Consider the following 20,847-nt stretch of genomic DNA (forward strand, 5'->3'; position numbering starts at 1 on the left):
GTAACCTTTAAACTCAGCCCACCTGGCTTCCCCCAAGACCTCCCGGTGTTACTTTGGGAAAGTCAGCAGCTCCTTCTCGGCCTCATTTCCCGCTTAATAAGAGCAAGATAGCATTTGTCTTTCTGCATCCAGTCTATTTAAAGCCAAGCACCATCGCTTATCTCTTAGCACGCGGATGTTGCTACAAACGCAGATTTTACCGGGAAGACATTCAAACCCCAGCGTAAGGGCAGCAACCCCTGGCCTTCACAGACAGAGCGAGGCCCAACGCACCCAGGCAGGTTCACGCTGAGGACCACCAGGCAAGGAGCGCGCCAGCCTCTGAGGAGCGCGCTGGGCGCTCAGCAGAGCCGCGCGGTGCTGGCACCTGCGGAGAACGTGCCCGCTGCATCGAGGTCGTGTAAAGGCAATAGAGGTCCCTGGGAAGCTGGTTACCACGCAGTGGATCAGGCTGCTTGAAAAACTGACAGTTAATGAATTATACTTGTACACTGCCATCTTTTTAGTTAAACAAAGAAAAATATTATAGAGTGCTTGCACTATATTTTAAGAATAAAAATCTTACGGTCTGCTTATACCACTATATTACTAGCTATTAAGGCGAGAGCAATAAAGACAAACTTCATTTCAGCAGGATCGCTTTAATTAGTCTGCAATAAGCTTTGCCCTGTTAGAGGTTTATAGCAAATTCTGCGGAAGATGCGCTATGCAATTCCGTTTAGTCTTACTCCATCCCATACAAACACCCTATAAAATATTTTAAAAGCCTGCTGTTACAGGAACGTGCTGTTCAGCTAGTCAGGACGCTCAGCTAGCGGCACTCTCGCTTGGGAGAAACGCTGCCCAAACCAACACCACTTACACTTTACAGAGGAAGGAAAAGGCGCATCGCCCTCGGGAAGCTGCTGCGTTTTAACGTAACATGGGCCCGTTCAGCAACGGTTGCAGCAGGAAAGAGGAGACGGGTGGAGACTTCCCAAAGCATTCTGCCCCCATCCGGGGTCACATTAGATCAGTAGGGAGGACTTCCAGGCATCACCCAGAAAATGTATTCATTTAAATCTTGGACTGTCACTGTCAAAATTCATCTCCTATCCATTCTTTCAACTTGAAATTTTTCAGTTTTCAGACAGACCAAATACAAAAAGAACTGCACTTTTAGAATTCAGGCCACTTATTTCAAAACCTAAGTACAGCCGCTTAAAAAATAAATAAATAAAATAAAATAAAAGGCCCCAACCCCAGGAGAAGCAAGGTCACAGTTCAGCCTCACAGCAGTTATTTTTCTCGTACCCATTTCTCATAGGAACAAAAGTGCCAAATCAAACTCTTCACTCTCAAGCCACCGTGTCATGCCAAAACCTCCTCTGCATTCCCAGGCAGGCAGACCCTGGACTCCAGTGGCAGCACACCAGCACTCGAGGGCAGATTTTGGCTCCACAGACACATTTGCCTTGAACTGGAAATATTTAGTTGTCAAATTTTATGGTTGTTTGAAGTGGTGCCTCTTGAGAACTGAAGAGGAACTGGGAATGACTGTAAGGGTATGTGGATGTTGCCTTCTACATGTAAGTTTTTTCTCCATGCATTCTGACACTCACCACAGAGACGATAATAAACCGTTCTTAGAAACGGTACTGCACAGCTAAGATCTTTACAGCACCAAGTGACTTCACACAGAAGAGTGCCCAAATATTACGGCCTGAGGAAGGGAACAAGAAGTGCAATGGGGAAAAACAAACAAAAAAACAAACAAAAAAGATGGGGAAGGTGATGCCAAAACAGTTTCAAAAGCAATTTATTCTTCCTGACAAGATGAGACAACCAACTGCATGACATCCAAAAGTTGAGGTCCAACACAATCATAACAAGGAAGATAAATCATATGGTTTCCTGGCATTCACCTGAAAATAAATTTGCATAATGTCAGGACACAAGTGGAAATCCACTGCATGGTGCCAGATTAGAGCACGAAAGGGAAGCAGAGATAAATAAAGTAAAACTGGGTCCAAGAATGAAGCCCTGGAGGACATGCGAATTAGCTCCTGTGGAAACAGATGTAAAGTAGGCAGAGGGAACAAACTTGGACAGAAGTGTTTGAAGAGGAGGAAAACCAAAGCAAAGCTGTTCCCAGCAGTTGCAAGGCAGGAGTGAAAGGGCACAGCATGGCAATATTTGCTTCCCGGTTGACACCAACAGCTTTTTTTTTCCCCTAAGCACTTGTAGAGCAGATTTTCAGAGTGAAGCTGAGAAGTGTCTGCCGTGTCCTTTTTGCTCCCGAAGGCTGTGGTTGCTGCGTGGCCAAAAGGGCCGGCGGGTGGGTTCCCGACAGTCCTCCTGCTGCAGCAAATACACCTCCCCCAACGGCGAGCCGGGGCAAGGAGGGCTCTGGCAGCTGCCTTCTGCCGTCGCATGGAGTTTTGCCCCAGGAAACTTTTTCAAACACGTTCAAACACACAATGTTTCACCTGTCCCTGGGTAACGGGCACTGCAGGCCAGGGCTGCGGCGGGGAGACCCGCGTACCCGAGCGCCTCCTACGTTCACCTCACTGCAAGGAAGCTCAGGTGAGGACAAGAGGAGGATGGAGAGGCAGGTGTAGTAGCTTTTGAGGACAGTACCAACGAGTTTTGCGCTTGTCAGAAATTTAACAGCAAAAGCAACATCCACACCATCCTGGCTGCTTTAAAAGAGTAACTGCAAAACCAGAGGTAAGAATTGCGCTCCTGCCTCTTGATAGAGCTATTAATTAGGGAAGCACAAGTATTATTTAAACCTTGCCACTTTCATTAGGTTTTCCGAAAAATCACCTCCGTCTTCTCTGTTTAACACTGAATCTTCTCAAGGAGGTAGATCCTGTGTTTGAAAATCTGATGTCTTTCCTTCCTTTCTAACCCTAAATGCAAGTCCTGACCATGATCACTAACTCACTGACAACCCCTCCCCAAGACCCTGCTAGACATTGTTCATCCTCTCCTAGAGCATCAAGACTTGTCAGCACTCAATTTGGGCAGAAGAATGTTTTTAAAACATGATCCCGCTGGTACAAGAATATTTAGGCTACCAAAACTGAGACGAGAATCGAATCCACCCAAATTCAGCAGCACTCCTAAAGAGCAGGAGACGAGGCAGAGCAGTGACATTCGAAGGACCTGACCTGCGATGCTCCCTGTCCTGAAGACACCAGCTCCAGAACTACGCGACTGCTCTTGCTCCTTCAGCCTTGCTACATTAGTTCTTGCATGGAGGCAAACTGAATTTTTTCATCTCCTGAACACACCGCAATGTTCCAAATATGCATACATAAATGGTACTCAGTTATTTTCAATAAATGGCATTAAAGAAAATGATTTGGGAGGAGAGGCTGACTTTAAAGGATGATTTAAATATGTACTTATCTATGTCACTGCTCCTCAACAGGCCAGACTTAAAGGTCTCTCTTTTAAAAGGTTGCTGGGTTTTTTTTAAACAGCAGTGTACTATGAGGGTTGACAGGGAGATAATAAAAGCTGTTGTAGTAAAGTTTAAGCCAAAAAGTAGCTGTTTGAAGAAATATACCGCGGGTCATTTTAAGGCTGGCAATGACTGGTTTAGACAGGAGGCATCCCAGAGAGCAGCCTTATTTAAAGGCACAACCCTACTGTAAATCATTTATCTGAAGGTAGTGGCGAGTATTTGGCCTTAAGCCATCAGAGGAGAACTGCGTTACAGCCCTTGTGAAAAGTCCAACATCTATTGCAGAACTTCTAGCTCTCAAAAGACTAGATTTTTTAAGTCATAGCCCCCTGAAAATTATCCTCTCGACTACTTTGCGTGCTGTCTTCAAAATAATTTTATACTTTATCTTAAACTTTCCAGGCCCCAAATTCTGAGCCGAAGCAAATGGAATTCTCTGTGCTGCCATCAATCTTGTGGAACCACAGGATTTTAAAGCAAAAATTCTGCAGTTTTATTACTAATCTGTCAGAACCGCAGTACCTAATACAAACGATCTTTCTTTTTATATGAGCTACAGTTTGCTCTCTGCCAAAAAAGGAAAATATAAAGTCTTTTAAGAATCTCTTTTCTTTCTCTTACGCCATTGTTGGTACTGTGTTAAATCACAGTAGGAAATAAAAATACCATCCCTGTTTATGATTTTTGCAAGTGACGTTTTTTTCAAAAGAGTACTGAATATAGCTCCATTTTTTAAAAAATGCTATCCTTCCTCCTTCTTCCCTTCCCCCACCTAAACAAATCAATCACCAATACTTAGTAACACGGAAAGGCAGGGAGATTGTCCAAATTTTACTGACAGGAACACAACGGCTGCAATATAACTGCTAAACTCACCGAATGCTTTGGTAGAGGAAAGTTTAGGCAAATGTTTCAAAACACGATGCCTAAAGTCAGCCTGATGTTCAAAGGAACTTTTGCTTTCAGTTTTCTAAGATGCTTCTGGAAGTCTACGCTATTGATGTCAGCAGGAGCTTTTGGGAACCCAGGATTTTTGGAAGTTCAGGCCAATCAGTTAGTTGCCTAGAGACTAATTTAGTAACTTAAGTGTGGAGACTCATTCTGAAAGACTGATTCAGTGTTGCAAATGTGAAAGCTCAAGCCCTGCCTTATCTAGAGCAGCTGACTTCAGAAAAATATAATTTCCTAAGCACACTGAGTTAAGTTGTACAAACATAAAAGAGCTGTGTTATCTCAAATAATATAATGAAGTAATTGTTTATAAACATTGCCCTTTTAATGGTAATCTCTGTAACCAGCATTTAAAAGTGCATATACGTGAAAAACCCTAGATAAAGCCTTGCAAGCATGAACTTGTTTCATCTTTGTTTGTAAAATGATGAATATTACTCCAGCACCAGGCATAGCATCTTCCACTGCTCTCAGACAGCCTACAGACACGTAGCAAGAGACAACCTCTGTACGGGGAAAAAAGACGAGGTGTAAAAAGAGGAACCAAGCCAAAACGACGCGGGGTGGCTGGTGTAAGGCTAGACAACAGGGAGTGAGCAGAGAGCTGTGCTGGTAATGGCAAACCCACTGCAGCCTTTCTTTCTCAAGGGCCCAGACCTTCACTGCCATGTTATTAAACACTGCCTGCCCCATGGCGAGGGCTGCCAGCATTTTGGTTACCTGGCAGGTGAGCGCTAAGGTCACACGACAGCCAAGAAAACACCAGGAAGAGAACCACAGCAGCTAGAGTCCCTACCTCATGGCCAAGTCATCTCCTAGGCACTTGCCATGCACAGACTTATTTTTATTTCACATCAACATTATACTTCTGTCCACTTTTTAAAGTGATTGAAATCACTTACATACTTAGGTTCTTGCATGACTGAAAAGAACTTCCCAAGAATAACGTCATCTTGAGTCCTGATAGGTAAAGTGTAGCTTCAGACCAACATACGACAAAGAGGCAGAATAACTTCCTCGAGATCCTCTACAGGGTCAGATCAAAGTTGGAGCTAAAACTCAGGTCACTTTGGCAGTGCTTTGCTCTGTGTACACCCCAGTGTTTCTCTCTCAGTAGCTGCATCCCTGAGTGCATAGAAGGTGGTTTCCACAACGGGAAACCCCAAGCAAGGTGTGGGACTGCAAGCCATTGAAAACATTACTACTAAACCTACTGAAGCAGGTCTCTGCACGAATGAGCCCCAATTTATATCCATCCACACTGTTGGAATAATTCATTGGGTCTGAAGATCTTTCATTACCATCCTCTTCCCCAAGGAAGGCTTCAGTCGAGGTGGAGAACTGGCTGGGAGTTGCCCAGGTGCTCCTGCCCCCATTGCAGGCTCAGACTTGCATGAACCACACAAGGGAAGCACAGGTGTCAGGTCATTCAACCGTGGCTTGTCTGGTCCAGGCCAAAATCACACGGCCAGCTGTAACACACACTTCCAACCACAGAATGAGAAACAGGCCACCGCATGTAGTCATTTTATTCTTTCAAGGTTAGGCAGACCAGCACTGACAGCAGATGGTGCATTGCAAAGCTGAAACAACAGGCAAGCCTTCCTGCAGCTCACTTTCTTGACAGACTCACATGTGCAAATAAGCTGGTATCACATTTGCCAGTTGTGTTTCTGGGAAAGGAATGGCAGATGTGGAAATGATGAGCAGAGTAAGGGAGGAGCAGTGTAAGAAAGCACAGAAACACAGAGCTGGACCATGTTACTTAATGAGGAGAGGCGAGGAAAGCAAGACGGGAGCTCACAAGGAGTGTCTGTCTGTAGCTGTGCATGTGAAGTTGTAAGATCTCCTGTTAAATGGATGTTCAAAGTGCAGGGAGAAAGGAGGGGAAGAGAGGGAAATAAACAGCCTAGTGGTCTGACCACAAAGTTCCTCTGAAGTTTGATGCTGCTCACTCAAAATGATGCAATGCCACAATAAAAATAATCACCACAGGTCAGGATACCACCCTCCAATTTTGCAGTGGCTTTGGTGATGTCAAAGGCATGGCTTGATGTCAAACAGCATCATCTGAAAATTTGCACACAACTGCTTAAGCTCACTGACCTTCTAACCAACTGTCAGCAGAAAGTAACTCTCCACTTTTTGGAAGATGAAATGAAAGTTTTCTTCCTGTGCCGTGAACTTAAATATATAATTTGTCACATCACTAAAAGATGTACAGTAGTAAAAAGAGCAGATGTCTTTGGACAGCTGCAACATCATTAGTGACATAAATTCCTTTTGTGGGATGCTCTTGCATATTGCTACTAGCTCAGGATAACAGACAAGGAATCTAACAATACAGCTGTATTTGAGTGCAGATGTAAAAGAAGATCTATTTATTTTAGGTAATTAAAAGAATTTGTTTGGAAGCACATGAAATCAGGAAAAAACACACAATTTGAGGAGATCGTACATCAAGTAACAGATGCACAGCTCCGATGCTTTGCAACATATCTACACCCTGGTGCCGTGGAGAGAGAATTTATGTATTCATACTTGAAAAACATAGAATAACCTTTTTGTTTAGCTCCTCAGATCTGAATATTTCACCTCATGTTTGGTGTAAAAGGGCAATGCCAGTCCCCAGCCCCTGGTCAAAGGTGATTAGTGATGAGCCACAGTTGAGACCTAGAAGAAATATCCAGTGGTTCCCCACTCCTCTCATAATGAGCTCTCCATTTCCATGCTGTTAATACCAGGAGAATAGCTTACTCCCTAATCCAGACAGGCAACTAGTTATGGGAAGCGAAGCTGCCCATGACTTCTGACCACCTGCTGGTGACCCAAGGCTTGGGAGCCTGGGATGTGGGCAGAGAGAGAACACAGCACTTCCCAGACCCTTGAGAGAACATCTCTGCCCTAAGGGACATCCAGGGTAGACAGGCTCAGGCATACAAATGGTTGCGTTTATCTGCAGGAGCCTTCTGCCAAGGCACAGGATGAAGACAAGCTGTCAAGCATATTCATAGCTAAATATTTACAAATAAAGAAGACAGAGAATGTAAAGAAATCAAATATGGTAAAAACAACACCCTCCTCCTTCTCCAGGGCTCTCCTGCTGCCCGCCTCAGAAGGAAAAAGTCAGATCTGAAAACATTTCAAGTTAGAAACAGGCCTGAATTAAAACTTTGCATCAGAACACCACACCTGGACTAAACTCCCAGTTCAAGAGCAGCCAGAAATTAATCCGTAGATCCAGGTTCACACTTTTCCAAAATTCAAAATTTTGGATTTGACCTAAGGTAGAGAAAAGTTCAATGCACACACCTGGATCGAAAATCAGGAATTAATCTAGGGATTATGTCCTTGCGCTTTTAGAAACAGAACAGGAAACGTGCTGAATGACAAGAGAGTAATGGGATCCATTTCCACTGCATTCTTTCTCCTTTTCATCTTTTGAACTTTACCTGATAACTCTTGAATTATACAATAGAGAAGAACGTCCTTCGTGTAACACCTGGTTAAATACTACTTATTGTAATTGCTTGGCAGTAGACCAGGGTAGCTTCATTAAAGTCAGAATTTATGCTAATACTATTGCGTTAGCTGTTGCCATTCAATATCTAAACCCACTTCAGGTACGTGAGATGGTTCAAGTGGCTTACCATCGTCTTGGCAGCCCTGCAGAGACCACCTCAAGCATTGCTTTCTCTTCCTCGAACAGTCCCTAGGTGCTGATACCTAGGTTTGCCAAGCTGCAGGGGCAAGTCTCAGCATTTCTCTTCCAATTTAAGCATGCACTCACTAACCCTGGGCTTGCCAGGATCACACTGTATGTACATACACCTGCACTGTTTGTGTTCATGCAACACCCTGGTCTGGGAGAAGATCTGTGCCCATCAAGGGCAAGGGTGGTGGGAAACACAAGGAGGTGACCATCATGCCAGCTGTTTTGCACATCATGTCACCATGGTGACAAGCTACACTCAGAGGTACAGTCAAGTTGTATTTTCTGGGCTTAACAGAGTGCAGGCTTGACCCAGGCTTTTTGTAAAACATATGAGCTTATATTAACACTATCAGAGATAGGCTTCTGTACCTAATCGGATGCAGCCTGCAAAATGTTGTTGTGGGTCAGATAATTAAAACACCAAATGATTAGTGACTCTGAAAAAGTAATAGACAGGTTTCAAAACAGCTCAGCACATCTAGGAACAACACAAACTGCTTGCTACTGGGCTCTCCTGGGAATTGTGTTCTTAAACAGACTTTGAGCTCTCCTAAATATCTGTCCTCCAGTGGTGGTGTTACAAACACAACCAAAAAAACTCAGGCAAAAATACTTTACTAAAAGATACCTCTGTGTTTAATGATTTGTATTGGCATTATAACTGAGTATCTGCAATAAAAGTTGCAATTTTTTCTTGCTACAGGCACTCATTCCAATTCAGCAAGGCACAACAGCTTAGAAACCGGATTGCAGTGCTTCAGACTTATTTTGCTTGGAATATACCAAATTCATTAAGTGCAGTATATTTCTCACTCACCTGGAATCAACTCTTCTCTCCTGGAATAAGCTGCTCCTTAGTGACCCCTAAGGCTCTCAGGAATTTAAAAAACATTTTTGGTAGTGTCCAAGAGATGCAAGAGCACAAGTCCCATTGACCTCAAACACCAAGTGTGTTCTCATTTTCTCAGGCACTTTGGAAGAATTTCTACTTTCTACTGTCTCATCAAGTACCGATCTTATTTCCTGACTGAAAAATAGGGGCTTTTGCCTGTGCAGATATGTATTTTGCAGCTGAAATAAAGAAAGATGCAAAAGTAGTTATTAAAGACGTCTCAGTCAAAAATGACTTTCTAAGTGTTAATATACACGAGAACAGCCATCTGAAACCTGAGCCAAGCACACACACATCAAGAGAAAACCTTGTGGTTTTCCCCTGAATTTACTGAGCCTTAAACTGAAACAACTCCCCGTTTCTCCATCAGACACCGTGCAATTTCTCCACGCAAAGGGCGGAGACCTCCTTCTAGCTGCATTTCCTACCACAGTTCGTTGAAGCTATAATTTTAATAGAAACACATATTTACTAAACAGCAGTACTTGTGCTTTCATGTCTGCTTATTTCTCTTCCCTCTTTCTAGTCATTATTTCATTCCAAACCAGGCTATTAACAAGAGTCGAAAATCCAGCAGGCACCCTTTTTTTTTATGGCTTTAATAATAGATGATATCTATTTCAAAAGATAAAGATATTTCCTTGCTCTAGGATGTATTCTTTTCTTTACATATAAACCACTACTTTGCACATGATGTCTGCTGCCTTCCAGAAACAGCAGATAATGCTGAGTGGATTTAATTAATATGTACCACAGCATGACCCCAACGGAGAGAACATCTAGCCTAAAGGAGCAGAGCTGTAGGCGGTAATTAGAGCACACCATGACATTTATTACTAATGCTCTTCCATTGACATTCTCTGTTGACAGGCAGCATATAAAGTTTTCTTCTGTTTGCATTGACTTATAATGATATAGACCTTTCTACATAAAACAGTGAGGAAAGCTTTTGCTGTTTACAGTAAATTAAGCCATAAGAGACAAGACAGTACTCTGGCCATTTTGGGGCAGGTAGCGAAGCTCCCACCAACTTTTTGGACCCAGGTTTCCTCCTCAAACAGCAGGATTTGAAGGGCTGCTGCTAGGAAAAACACCCTCTGAGACGGGGAGAAATCCCACGTTCCCATCCCTACTGCTGTGTGGATTTAAGAAAACAAACAACTGTTTAGTGTAAAACGGATAAACAGAGAGCAAGAGACCCAGGATCAAGGACGCCCTTGTCTGGCCCCTTCAGGCCCAGGCAGCTGCTCTGCTGCTGGGTTTGGGTACGCAGCGGATGTCCCTCTGCCTTTTAGTAGCGGACCTACGTCAGCTCTGCCAGTTTTCCTCCTAGACACACAGTGCCACATCTTCATCAGCAGATGGAGGTCCCTCTTGTCTGTGTGTCACGGCTGTCGTCTGGGGTAAGGTCAGGAGAATAGGAGTTAAAGGCCCATCTTCAGGCAGGGAAGAGGGGTTCAAATACGGCTCTCAAACTCCTACCTCCTTTGATACCTATACACCGCTGTCAAATCTGGCTGAAATGAACCATCAGGTTCAAAAGTCAGGGGCCTCAAGGAAGGAGAGCAGCCTGCTCCCCCAAGGCCTACCTTTCCATAGAGAATTTTACAAGACTTGAAAGCCTGCAGTGGGGGAAGAAGGTAGAATAATTTTTTTTTTCTTTTTTACATTATCCTTTTTGACTTGGCAGAAGCAGGCTGATAAACTCAGGTAATTCCTTTCCAAAAAAAAATATATATATATTAAACACCCGACTTTCTCCCCTTTCCATTCTCCCTCCTCTCTCCCAGCAGGCTCAGCCTTACCGCTTAAAAAAGCCTTTTGCTTTAATTAGCATGCTCTGTTTTGGAGTGGCTTGCTCTTACCAGGCGACAATTATACCTGTAGCTGTCAGAAGACAAGTCTGCCACCCAAACAGAGACTGAAATGTCAAATTTGTCATAATGAGTTACCAGGGAAGAAAAGTGGGTATGTGTAACGCTGGAGACAGCACAGGTCAGGGACCTATTCTGAACACCTCAGAAACCAGAGGAACTAATCACTACCCAGGAACAGCATCTCCTGCAGGCCAGAGCGCCTTGTGAAACCTTCCACAGGCAGRAAGGGGTTTACGCTACCGGCTAATTGGGATGTAATGGGAAGTATCGCATCCCCCCTACATCACGTTCAGTCTCACAGTATAGCCTATATGTGTTTCCAATTTTGTGGGTAAAGCCGACTTAACAGCCTCGTTCCCTCACAATAGTTACGCCTAGGAGAACGTCCCGTATGTTCTGTTCAATTTATTTCCTAGCATCCCACGGATTTCAAAAGCACACTAATAGAAAGCAGCAAGCAAAGTACACACAATTGCACTGTAATTAAAGATTATTGACAACGGGTGAAGAAGAGCAAAGAATTTCAGATAAAATCGTAAGAAAGTCATCTTTCTGCTTAGGAACTTGCTACAGTTTTTCACGTGATAGGAAAAAAAAATGCATTAGACTTCTTGGCAACAACAGCTAGGATTTTTCCAGGGTTTATTCCACTAATCACGCTGATCCCATTAGCACTCTGTAACTGGATCACTACCTGCTCTGTTGTACTCTCCCTTTGCTTTTCATCTTTCACTGAGGTTATATGCTTTGATACAGGGATCTCTTTTGCCTGTGCCGGTTACTCTAGACCCTACCCCCAAATCAAAAAAACAATAAGTATACCACCAATCAGCTAGGATTAATTTTAGTTTGGGTTACAATGAGGGAAAAAAATGCAACTACCATGCCTGGAGTATTGGGGGGTTTTTTGGAAGTTTTTGTTTGTTTGTTTTTAAACACACAGATGATTTAGAACAAACAGGAGCTAATTTCAGGATGCAAAGATTGGCCTGTAACTTACTGTGCTCTTCGCCATCACCTGAAGTGACTGACTAACGTGAAAGATTTCTCAAAGACAGAGGGCTTGCGAGAGTCGGGTAGCCTGGGAAATTCAGGTAATTAAATTAGAGAGGTTGAACGAGGCTTATTAGCTTGGGCTCAGCCTCAGTTCAAAACTGGTTTGTGTCCAGGCAAATTGGAAAACAGGCRGCGCGCATGCCAGTCTGCCGGCACGTGTCCACGTCAATGTGCCTTCCTCGTTTCCTCATGAAAAATGGCTGTAAACAGAGCTTCCTCCTCTTTCCTGCAGAGGCAACGGGTCAGTTCACCGCAGAGACTGTTAAAATACCACTTTTCTGTCGCTGCTTTACATTTTGACGTGATTATCTGTGACATTTTTCCAGAATCATTTGCATTGAAATATTTGGAGAACAGCCTCTTGCCAGTCCAAAATGTAGAATGCAATACAGAAGCTTCAAATGAAACACTGCATCTCTAGAGGGTTAAATGCTACATAAAATGGGGTTATGCAGACATTTTTCTTCATTGTAAAGCATTAGAGAAAAGCACTTGTTGATGTCATATCATCACCAAAAACCTGAATCATTCTTGCTTTCTGAGAATGCACATTTGTTATTTAGTGGCACAGCTATAGTAGTCAAACCCAGCAAAAGCAGACATTTTTCCTAGGTTTCTTGCAACAGTATGTGAAGAATAGACTTATTTCCCTCCCAATATTATGTTTGAAGGCTTCTTTAAAAGCAGGAAACATGACAGATACACCAGCCACTCCAGGACCGTAAGTATTACTGTGCCTGTGCATTTAAAGAAGAGCGAGGGCTGAAGGGCCCAGCTGTTATAGTTCGAAGAAGCAGAATTGCTTTCTGATACACAGTCTTCTCACCATTTCTGGCTCGAAAACATGGTCCCACATGCACTCCCGAGACTATCAGTCTGCTGTTAAGGGCATGGCCATGTATTGTAATAACAGTACAAGAAAGATGGAGAGATCTCATTAAATATCTTCCTTGAGGAAAACATTACGAGCGCTGGTAAGTGATGGACTACTACACAGTTTCTCCACTATATATACAAACCTCTCCTCCTCATATTTTAGCTCCTTTCAGATTATGAGTACATTTTATGATTCATAATTAACATTTGTACTGAAAGTAAAGAATTTACAGAAAGAGCAGGACACCCGAGGAGTATTCCTAAGATAGTTTCTGTTTATAGTGATGTCCTCAGGTCCTGTCAGAAAGATCTGCAATGCTAAAGACTCGCAAAAGCCACCTCTTCATGGGAATACTCAGTCGAGCCAGACTGGCTGAAGCTGTGAAGACAATACACGTAACTTACAGCATGTTAACACCCCCCGCGTGCTTAATATCCTGCTTTCAAAAAAAAGTAGTAGCTCCATTAGCATGAGACTACTGCAGTCCTTTCCGGGGGAGCCCCTGTGGCAGTGCGGATCATGCTGAACACTTTCAAAAATCTAAAATCTAGCCCTACATCCGCTTCAATGAAAATATTTTGAGATCCTATCTATATGGTTTGTTACATTACTTGAACGAACACAAAAAAATGGCAGAATGTATGCCAGTTGCTATATTATACATTTTACACAGGGGACCATGTTGTGGATTTCCCCCCAAAATTAAGCAAACACAGTAGAAGCTGAGTGACAGCAACCAACATACCATCATTTCTTTCTTAGCTGACTCAAATGGCAAAAACCAGCCTCCACATCCCCAGTTCTCCACATTCATTGCCAGCTTTCTCACTGAAGGAGCCTGGATTCCCTCCTCCTGGAAATACAAAGCTAATACTTGTGCTGAAAATTCAGAATCAAGCTGATTATAGCTGGCTTGTCACGGTTTGTCCTTGTATTAGATTTCAACTAAATTCAATTACACAGTGTTCTCCTTGCTGCCACGAGATGAATGGCAGGACGAAGATGAATGAACACAACTGCTGAAACTGATTGATTGCAACATGCAGGCAGGTTGATTAAAGTGTCCAGAAGCAAAATGAGGAATAGTATTCATCTGTAACTACTGGTTGGGTCTTCAATTAAACGCTGTTTTCACCAAATGCCAAGAAACAGTCTGAATCCTGTTGATTTTGCAAGAGTGTGAGTGCAGCACCCAAACTGAAGCTTAATGAACTGAAAAAAAACCCTTATTTTTACATCAGTCCATTCGGACCTTTTTTTTCAGTAGCTACTTAACTGCTCCATATATTCACTTGGAACAATTAAAACAAGCAAAAAGCATGTTAATAAAAGGCAAGGTTAGTTATGTACTGATTAGGCAAGTCATATAAACCTTAGGTGAATAGACTGGACTTCGTACAGCGACTCTGCCCTCTTTGCACAGTGTCAGTCCCTTAACCGCCATGGTAAAATGGGGAAACGCAAACAACTCAGCTGTACGTTCACAAGCGATTAGCTGCCTCTGAGGCATGACCTGGCAAGACTGCATTCTGGTGGCATGGAAGGAGGCACTGATTAATGAGAAAAAAAAAAAAAATACACCTTCTGCGTGTTGAGGTGAGGGATGCAGTAATCCCCCTGAGCCAAAGGCTGACAGTTCAAAAGCACCCTGAGCCCCAGGCAGATATGCTCAAACTCTGGCAGACTGCGAACACTTGAGGAAACGTTTGAGCACGCCTTCGAGGGGACGCATGCGTACACATACACTCTACTAAAAGCAGTCTTTTCTATATGCAACCAAGGACTTGATCTGCTGTTAATCCAGGGATGATCCATTCCCAGATGTTATTACAAACCGTATCTGTCTCACCTTGCCAGCTATACATTTAGTTCACGTATTTCCAAAACAGAGGCAAGATTCCTGCTGTCAGCCTGGAGTTTTAACCGCTTTTCTCAGCCATCTGTGGTTTCTTCTGCAGTGCTAACACTACTGCTTCTGGCACCATGTTGGCTTATGAACTTGTGTCCAACGTCAAGCTAATAAGCGTCCTTTCACTTTTGAGCTGCCAGCCCATTCGTCTTCTCCTGGCATGACATCCCATTCTCCGAATAACCCCTCGGAGCGAACAGTGCTGTCATGCTCCCAGGCGCTGCACATTCCACTAATGCACGCAGACTCGCACAGAGCACGGCCACCTGCGTGGGGCTTGCGCCTTCCCAACCCCATCAGTGCTAGGTTTTGCTAGGCTTTAGTGGCTAGGCTTTTGTAGTTTGCCAGGATCCACTCCCTGTGTTTCCTCTCCCCTCTGAACTCCGGTAAAGCAAGACATAACTGCTCAGGTCTCAGTGTTACATCTGCCAACTGTCCTTCTCTTGATTTGCATTTGCTCTCTGAAGTTAGAGAGTAAAGCATAGTTGAAGTGTTCTTCTCTTACCCTACAGACTTCCAGTGAGTTGCAATTCTGGTAAGGCTTTCTAAGCACTCTGTGTTTCCATGTGTAGCTTCCGCTCCTGGCATCATATGTTGTTCAGAAATCAGCCAGAAACTCCAAAAAAGATCTGCTTCAGTGCATGCTATAATTATAATTAAGTTAGAGGACAACAACCGGCTCCAAAAGGCTTCTGGGAGCATTTATAATCAAAAGATACAGTTCCTTACAAGACACCTTATGAAACAATCCATGGGCTAACTCTGCAAAGGCACAGACGTAGCTGTTTACCAGCTTTACCATCTTTGTCCAAAATGGTGGTGATCAAGCCCCTCACCTCTCTCCATGCCATTCTCCAGAAATTCATATTTGCAGATCTTTGATCATCTTGTTAGCATCTGCGAGCTGCCTTACACTTTCTAACCCTTTACAAGGAGACTCCATGCTTAGCTCAGGCTGAGCGCCTGACATGGCCAGGGGTTGTGGTGGACCCATGGCTCTTGGGGAACTGCTACCAAGTGAAGCCCTGAGTCAGGAGAAGCTGGTGAAGCCAGCACACAGATTGCTCCCAGGCCCACCAACAGGCCAGCACTATTCCACAACAAGGTGGCAAGACGTCCAGGAAGCTTGTGTCACCCACTAGCTCCCTTTCCCCACCATGCACCAGGAATAAGCTCAAAGGGTCACAGGCACAGGAAGGTGGTGGTATGTGGCTTAGAAGTTTAGGGAAGTTGACCACCCCCAGACTAGCTCATCTGTGAGTCAAGACAACCAGGACTTTTGGATGTAGTTCATGGAAATAAAGTATTTGACCAGAATAAACCATATGAAAAATACTTTACACCCAGCCTCATTATGATTTCTGTGGTTCATACACTAGTAACGCAAGATGCAATGATGTACCATACCTGCAACGCTGAAGATACCATATGCTCAGTAATAACAAAGTAAAAGTCTTGATCACAGGGGACTATGAAGACTACAAGGGAAAAAAAAAAGTCAAATCTTGAGGAATTTCGAGGACCCAGGTCTGAAACAAAGGTACAGATACAGTCCAGTTTCCCACTTTGTGCAGGGTCACCTTCCTGTCCCTCCTATCTACAACAGTTTGGCAAGGTTGGGTATGGGAGAGACCCCACTGTGCGGCAGAGAAGCTTTGCCCTCCAGAGCACAGAGCCCAGCCGAAAAAAGCCATCTCTGTGGCCCCTTCTCCCATGCCCAGATTCGTGTGATCAGGGCACATCTACACTAGACCACACTTACCACATGGCTGCCCCCCCTTGCCTCTGATGCCCATTTCTTCATGGTTACAGGATTATGGAGCTGTGGAAACTCATTCCCACATTCCAGCATACACTAAACTGACAGGGGTTACTTTAATCACTTACTTAGGCCCTACACCAAACCCCATCCAAGAAAAAAACAAAAACGCAAAAAACAAAAAAACAGGAAAAAAAACACCCCAAATCAAACACCTGCACTGCAATATTGCAGTGCTCCACTTGTATTAGGAGCTCTTCTCTGTGCATGGCCAGTCAGTGCCAAGAAGGGCATTTTTGTAAGACAAAGGTTGCGAGACTCATGCCATAAAAACATTAGGATGAACTCCCATTCCACCTTAATCGGCAGCAGCGCTGCCACTGGGGTCACAGAGTCAAGACTGTGGCCACGGATCTTGATGAAGGAGGAACCGTTTTCCTCATCCATCATCTGAGGTCAGAAGCAAGAAGTAAACACTGCTGATGCACAGATGGCTATACACGGTGCAGAAGAAATAACTAGGGACTGTGCAGTGAATGCCTGCAGATGCAAGAAGATACCGGATGCAGCCGGCATCAGTTAGGTGCAAATAATGAGATCTGGGGACTCTGTGCGGGATCAAACTGCAGCACAGGCAGGTCTGGTCTCCTGGGGACCACAGCCACAGGGCACATGCAGAGCACATCCACTATTTATAGACATAACACGAGCGTGCCCCTTGCTTTACAGCTGAAAAGATTGGCTTGGAACCAACCGCGAAATATCAGGTGTATGAAAATCTAATGGCCTGTCTTCTGAGAAATGACTAATGGGTGTTGACCCCCTCGTCCTGGGATGAAGGAGAGTCAGCAGAGCCTCCTCTCTCATTATGATCAGTGCTTGCACTGAGCCTTCAGGAGAAGCTACCTGAAACAGCAGTTTGAAATGGCAGTAAAGTTAAACCAGAGGAACATTAAATATGCAGGTGATATTTTGCTGATGCAGTGAGATCCTTCAGTCTCAGTTCAACCCTTTTTGGGGCCTTACAGCACAGACTTGCCAAATCTCTGGCTTTAAGATGAAGTAGAAAGCAAATAAGTTTTAACTGTTTGAATTCCACCCCAGTACACTTTTCAGMGAGGATGAAATGTGAGCACATCCTTCACATTTTAACATTCAAAGCAACTCTAGGCTAGACAAAAAAAAAGGAAAAAAAGTGTTAAAAGAGTTAGGCAGATTAAGAAAAAAAACAAATCGAGTCACTAAAACCTTTCATTATGGAGCAGAAATGGTTTTGTCAAAACAGTTAGCTGGGGAAATGAATTATGCTCTGTGTTAGTCTGCTCTCAAGATAGCCAAGATGTATCTTCCCAGGCACGATTTGGTTTGTGATAAAAATCTTTGGGGAAAAGAAGGAAACAGCAATATTCTTATTTATCATGAAGTATAGGACTCTCTGAAAAGGGGACTGGCATCGTTTCCAAATCTGTGACTGTATATGCGAATGCATCCACTCCTGTAGAAAATACATTTTTGCACAGTCAGTTAAGAGCCTCACTTGGGCAAAACTGAGCCGAGTACTTGTACTCGGGCACATCTACACTGCAGCGCAGCAGTAGCAACAGCGCCTACAAAGACTCTCACAAAACACCCGAGTAAAGGCAGACTTTAAACACAAACATCCACATGAAATTGGCCTGTTCTACTTCAAAACAGCCCCAAATGAAATACAAATAAAAGGAAGTTATAATATTGGGATCAGTGAGATTAAAAAATGATGTATGAGCGAGATTTTATATACTGTGGGCCTGAGGAATCGATCAGCTTTCAAGAGCTGAAAAAAATCAGTTAATCAGTTTAACCCGCTGAACAAATATTTCCGGGGAGGCAGACGATGGAAGAAATACGTACAGGTTAGACAGTGTGTCATATAAATAGGTCAAATGCAACTATATTCAACAGAAAAGTTTCACCTGATAACTGGCTGTGAGGCTGATTAGAGTTTTCTCACAGCTAGCATATTAACGGAAAAACCTGGGGCTGACCTGCGCGAATTTAGGTCGAAATTCGAGCCAAAGCTGAAAGGCTTGTTTGAGAATGAATGGTATGTTTTAGAATGAAACTATTGACTTTTCACTTTAAAATGGCTTTTTTTTTTCTTTTTGCCTCCAAATCAGGCAGTTAAAAAAAAATTACATTTTCATTCAAAATGAAAGAAATGTTCTCCCACCCGCTCAGAAAAGAAAACATTCCAATTTGGGGTTGGTGTTAATTCTTTTCAAAATTTTTATTATGTTGCAAATACTCAATCTTCCCCCAAAACAGGGAGAAAGCATCTTTCCTGAAATGTTGTTTCCACGGTATTAAAATTGTATCTTTTGTCCAAATAGGTCTTCTGGAAAGAACGAAAGGCCACAGTGTTTAGGGACCAGGAGGCTGAACAGATTGCATCTCATGAAGATGTAGCTAAAAACAAACAAAAGACCCCTCACAGGAGCCAGTGGCACCGAACCCTGCCGAGCTGCACGCGAACACCGGGTAGCCCACGCTCACTACAAACAACGCACCTACGTGCACCGCAGCAGTAATCCAAGGCCATTAAATGCCGGCTCTACTAATTGATTACCATCTAGCAAAACGTCAAAGTTCAAGCACATAAAACTGCCATGTCTATTCAACATGACAGAAGAGAGAATTTCATCATTTCCAATCATAACTCAACTCTAGGTACAATATTTAAACCCAAACTAATTTTGGCATGTTTCTGAATGTGATGCCCATATTTGCATCCATTCTTGCGTGACTGATAACAGTTATGTGACTGGTAACACTTGCATTTTCACACACTAAATTATTTATTCTCACTGAGAAAAGTGCTAAATTGTATTCACCATTCTTCAGCCATTAGAAAAAATTGAAAAAATTATATCCCAAATTATGCAAATTGACATTGCCGATCTTTTAAAATATTGCTGGAGGTTTTTGACATATATCATCAAGATCACCTCTGTACATCAGAAACACACTAGAGTGCTGGCTATCTCATTTCCATTTTATAGCCTGTGTACCAGCATAGGTACATTACATTATATTTCAGAAACATATAGCAAGAAGGCTTATAATTTATCCTCATCTGTAGAATATGAAGTAAGGTTTTAGAGACTCCCGCTTAGGGCTATTCTGCAGTGTAACTTGGATCAAATGGACAACCTATCTTTTAAGTCAAAGATTTATAGGACACATGACTGCATCCAATTTGCAGATAAACCATTTCAGCCAGAGAAAGCATTTCATGTAGGAGGCTCCCCGAGCAGACTTTGGGTGCAAGCATTACTGTTGGGTGGGAAGGCAACAGGCTTTTGCTGAGGCAGATTGATTTATATACCTAGGTGAACCTCCCAGTCCTTGGGGCTGCCTGGGCAGAAGTAGGGAGTCCTGTTCCCTGGGCAGGGGCTCACTGGAAGGCATCCGCAGAAACGAGACTTCCAGGGGCCTGATTTCCGCAAAATTAAGGATATTTGGTGTCACAGGAGAAGGTAGCCCTTCGTTCCCCAAACCTTAAGGGCTTTAACACTGAGATCGCTGTCTCCATCCTCTGCCTGCAGTGACCATGCTCTTCTGGGGCACGTCTCCCCACGGCTGCCTCTGTTCTGCAGCCAGAACCTGTGTACTCCCCATAAGGGGTAAGTGGGTATCGGATATCCCGATTGCCATAGAAGAACCATGTACGAGAGGTGGGAGCGACTGAAAGTTAACCTCCAACATCACCGGACAGAAGTGCCAAAGTGAGCACAGGGCTCCACTCGGCTGGCCTGATGGGGGTCACAGCCTGATATGTGAGTCTTCTTCGAAACGCGTGTGCGAGACGCTGGTTGGCGTGGCAGGGAGCGGGGACCATACGGCTCCAATGCTGACTCCTGGGGAAATCAGCTCAGGGCTGGAATTGGATGCCAGACTGGAAAGCACCTGGGCCAGAGACTAAGTCCTCACCTGTGCACTGCCTGCATCATTTTCGCAGTACAATATTTCCCTCATGCTAAAAACAGCAGACCAGCAGTTACAAAACCAGTGCTGCTTTTCAGGATCCTGAGTAAACTTTAAGGCTATTTGCAAAGGCATAAATTCTGCCGCCAGCGTCTGGCCTAACCTCACTGCATTCAAGCCTCTAAATCGCCATGAAAGAAGGGATTTGTCCTTGAAATCACCTGCCAAAGTGAAATAAGTCTGCCCCTTGCCTCTGTGCCCCTGATCGGCGGACGGGACTAAGGACAACACCCTTCTTTGGGCAACAATCCCAATTCTGCTGAGGAGGAGCGTGCTACGGAGGGGTTGGAGGGCCTGTTGTGTGAACCGCAGCACCAACGCGGGCTGAGCCCCA

Source organism: Apteryx rowi, unplaced genomic scaffold (assembly GCF_003343035.1).
Source record: "Apteryx rowi isolate R43461 unplaced genomic scaffold, aptRow1 scaffold_298, whole genome shotgun sequence".
Lineage (NCBI taxonomy): Eukaryota > Metazoa > Chordata > Aves > Apterygiformes > Apterygidae > Apteryx > Apteryx rowi.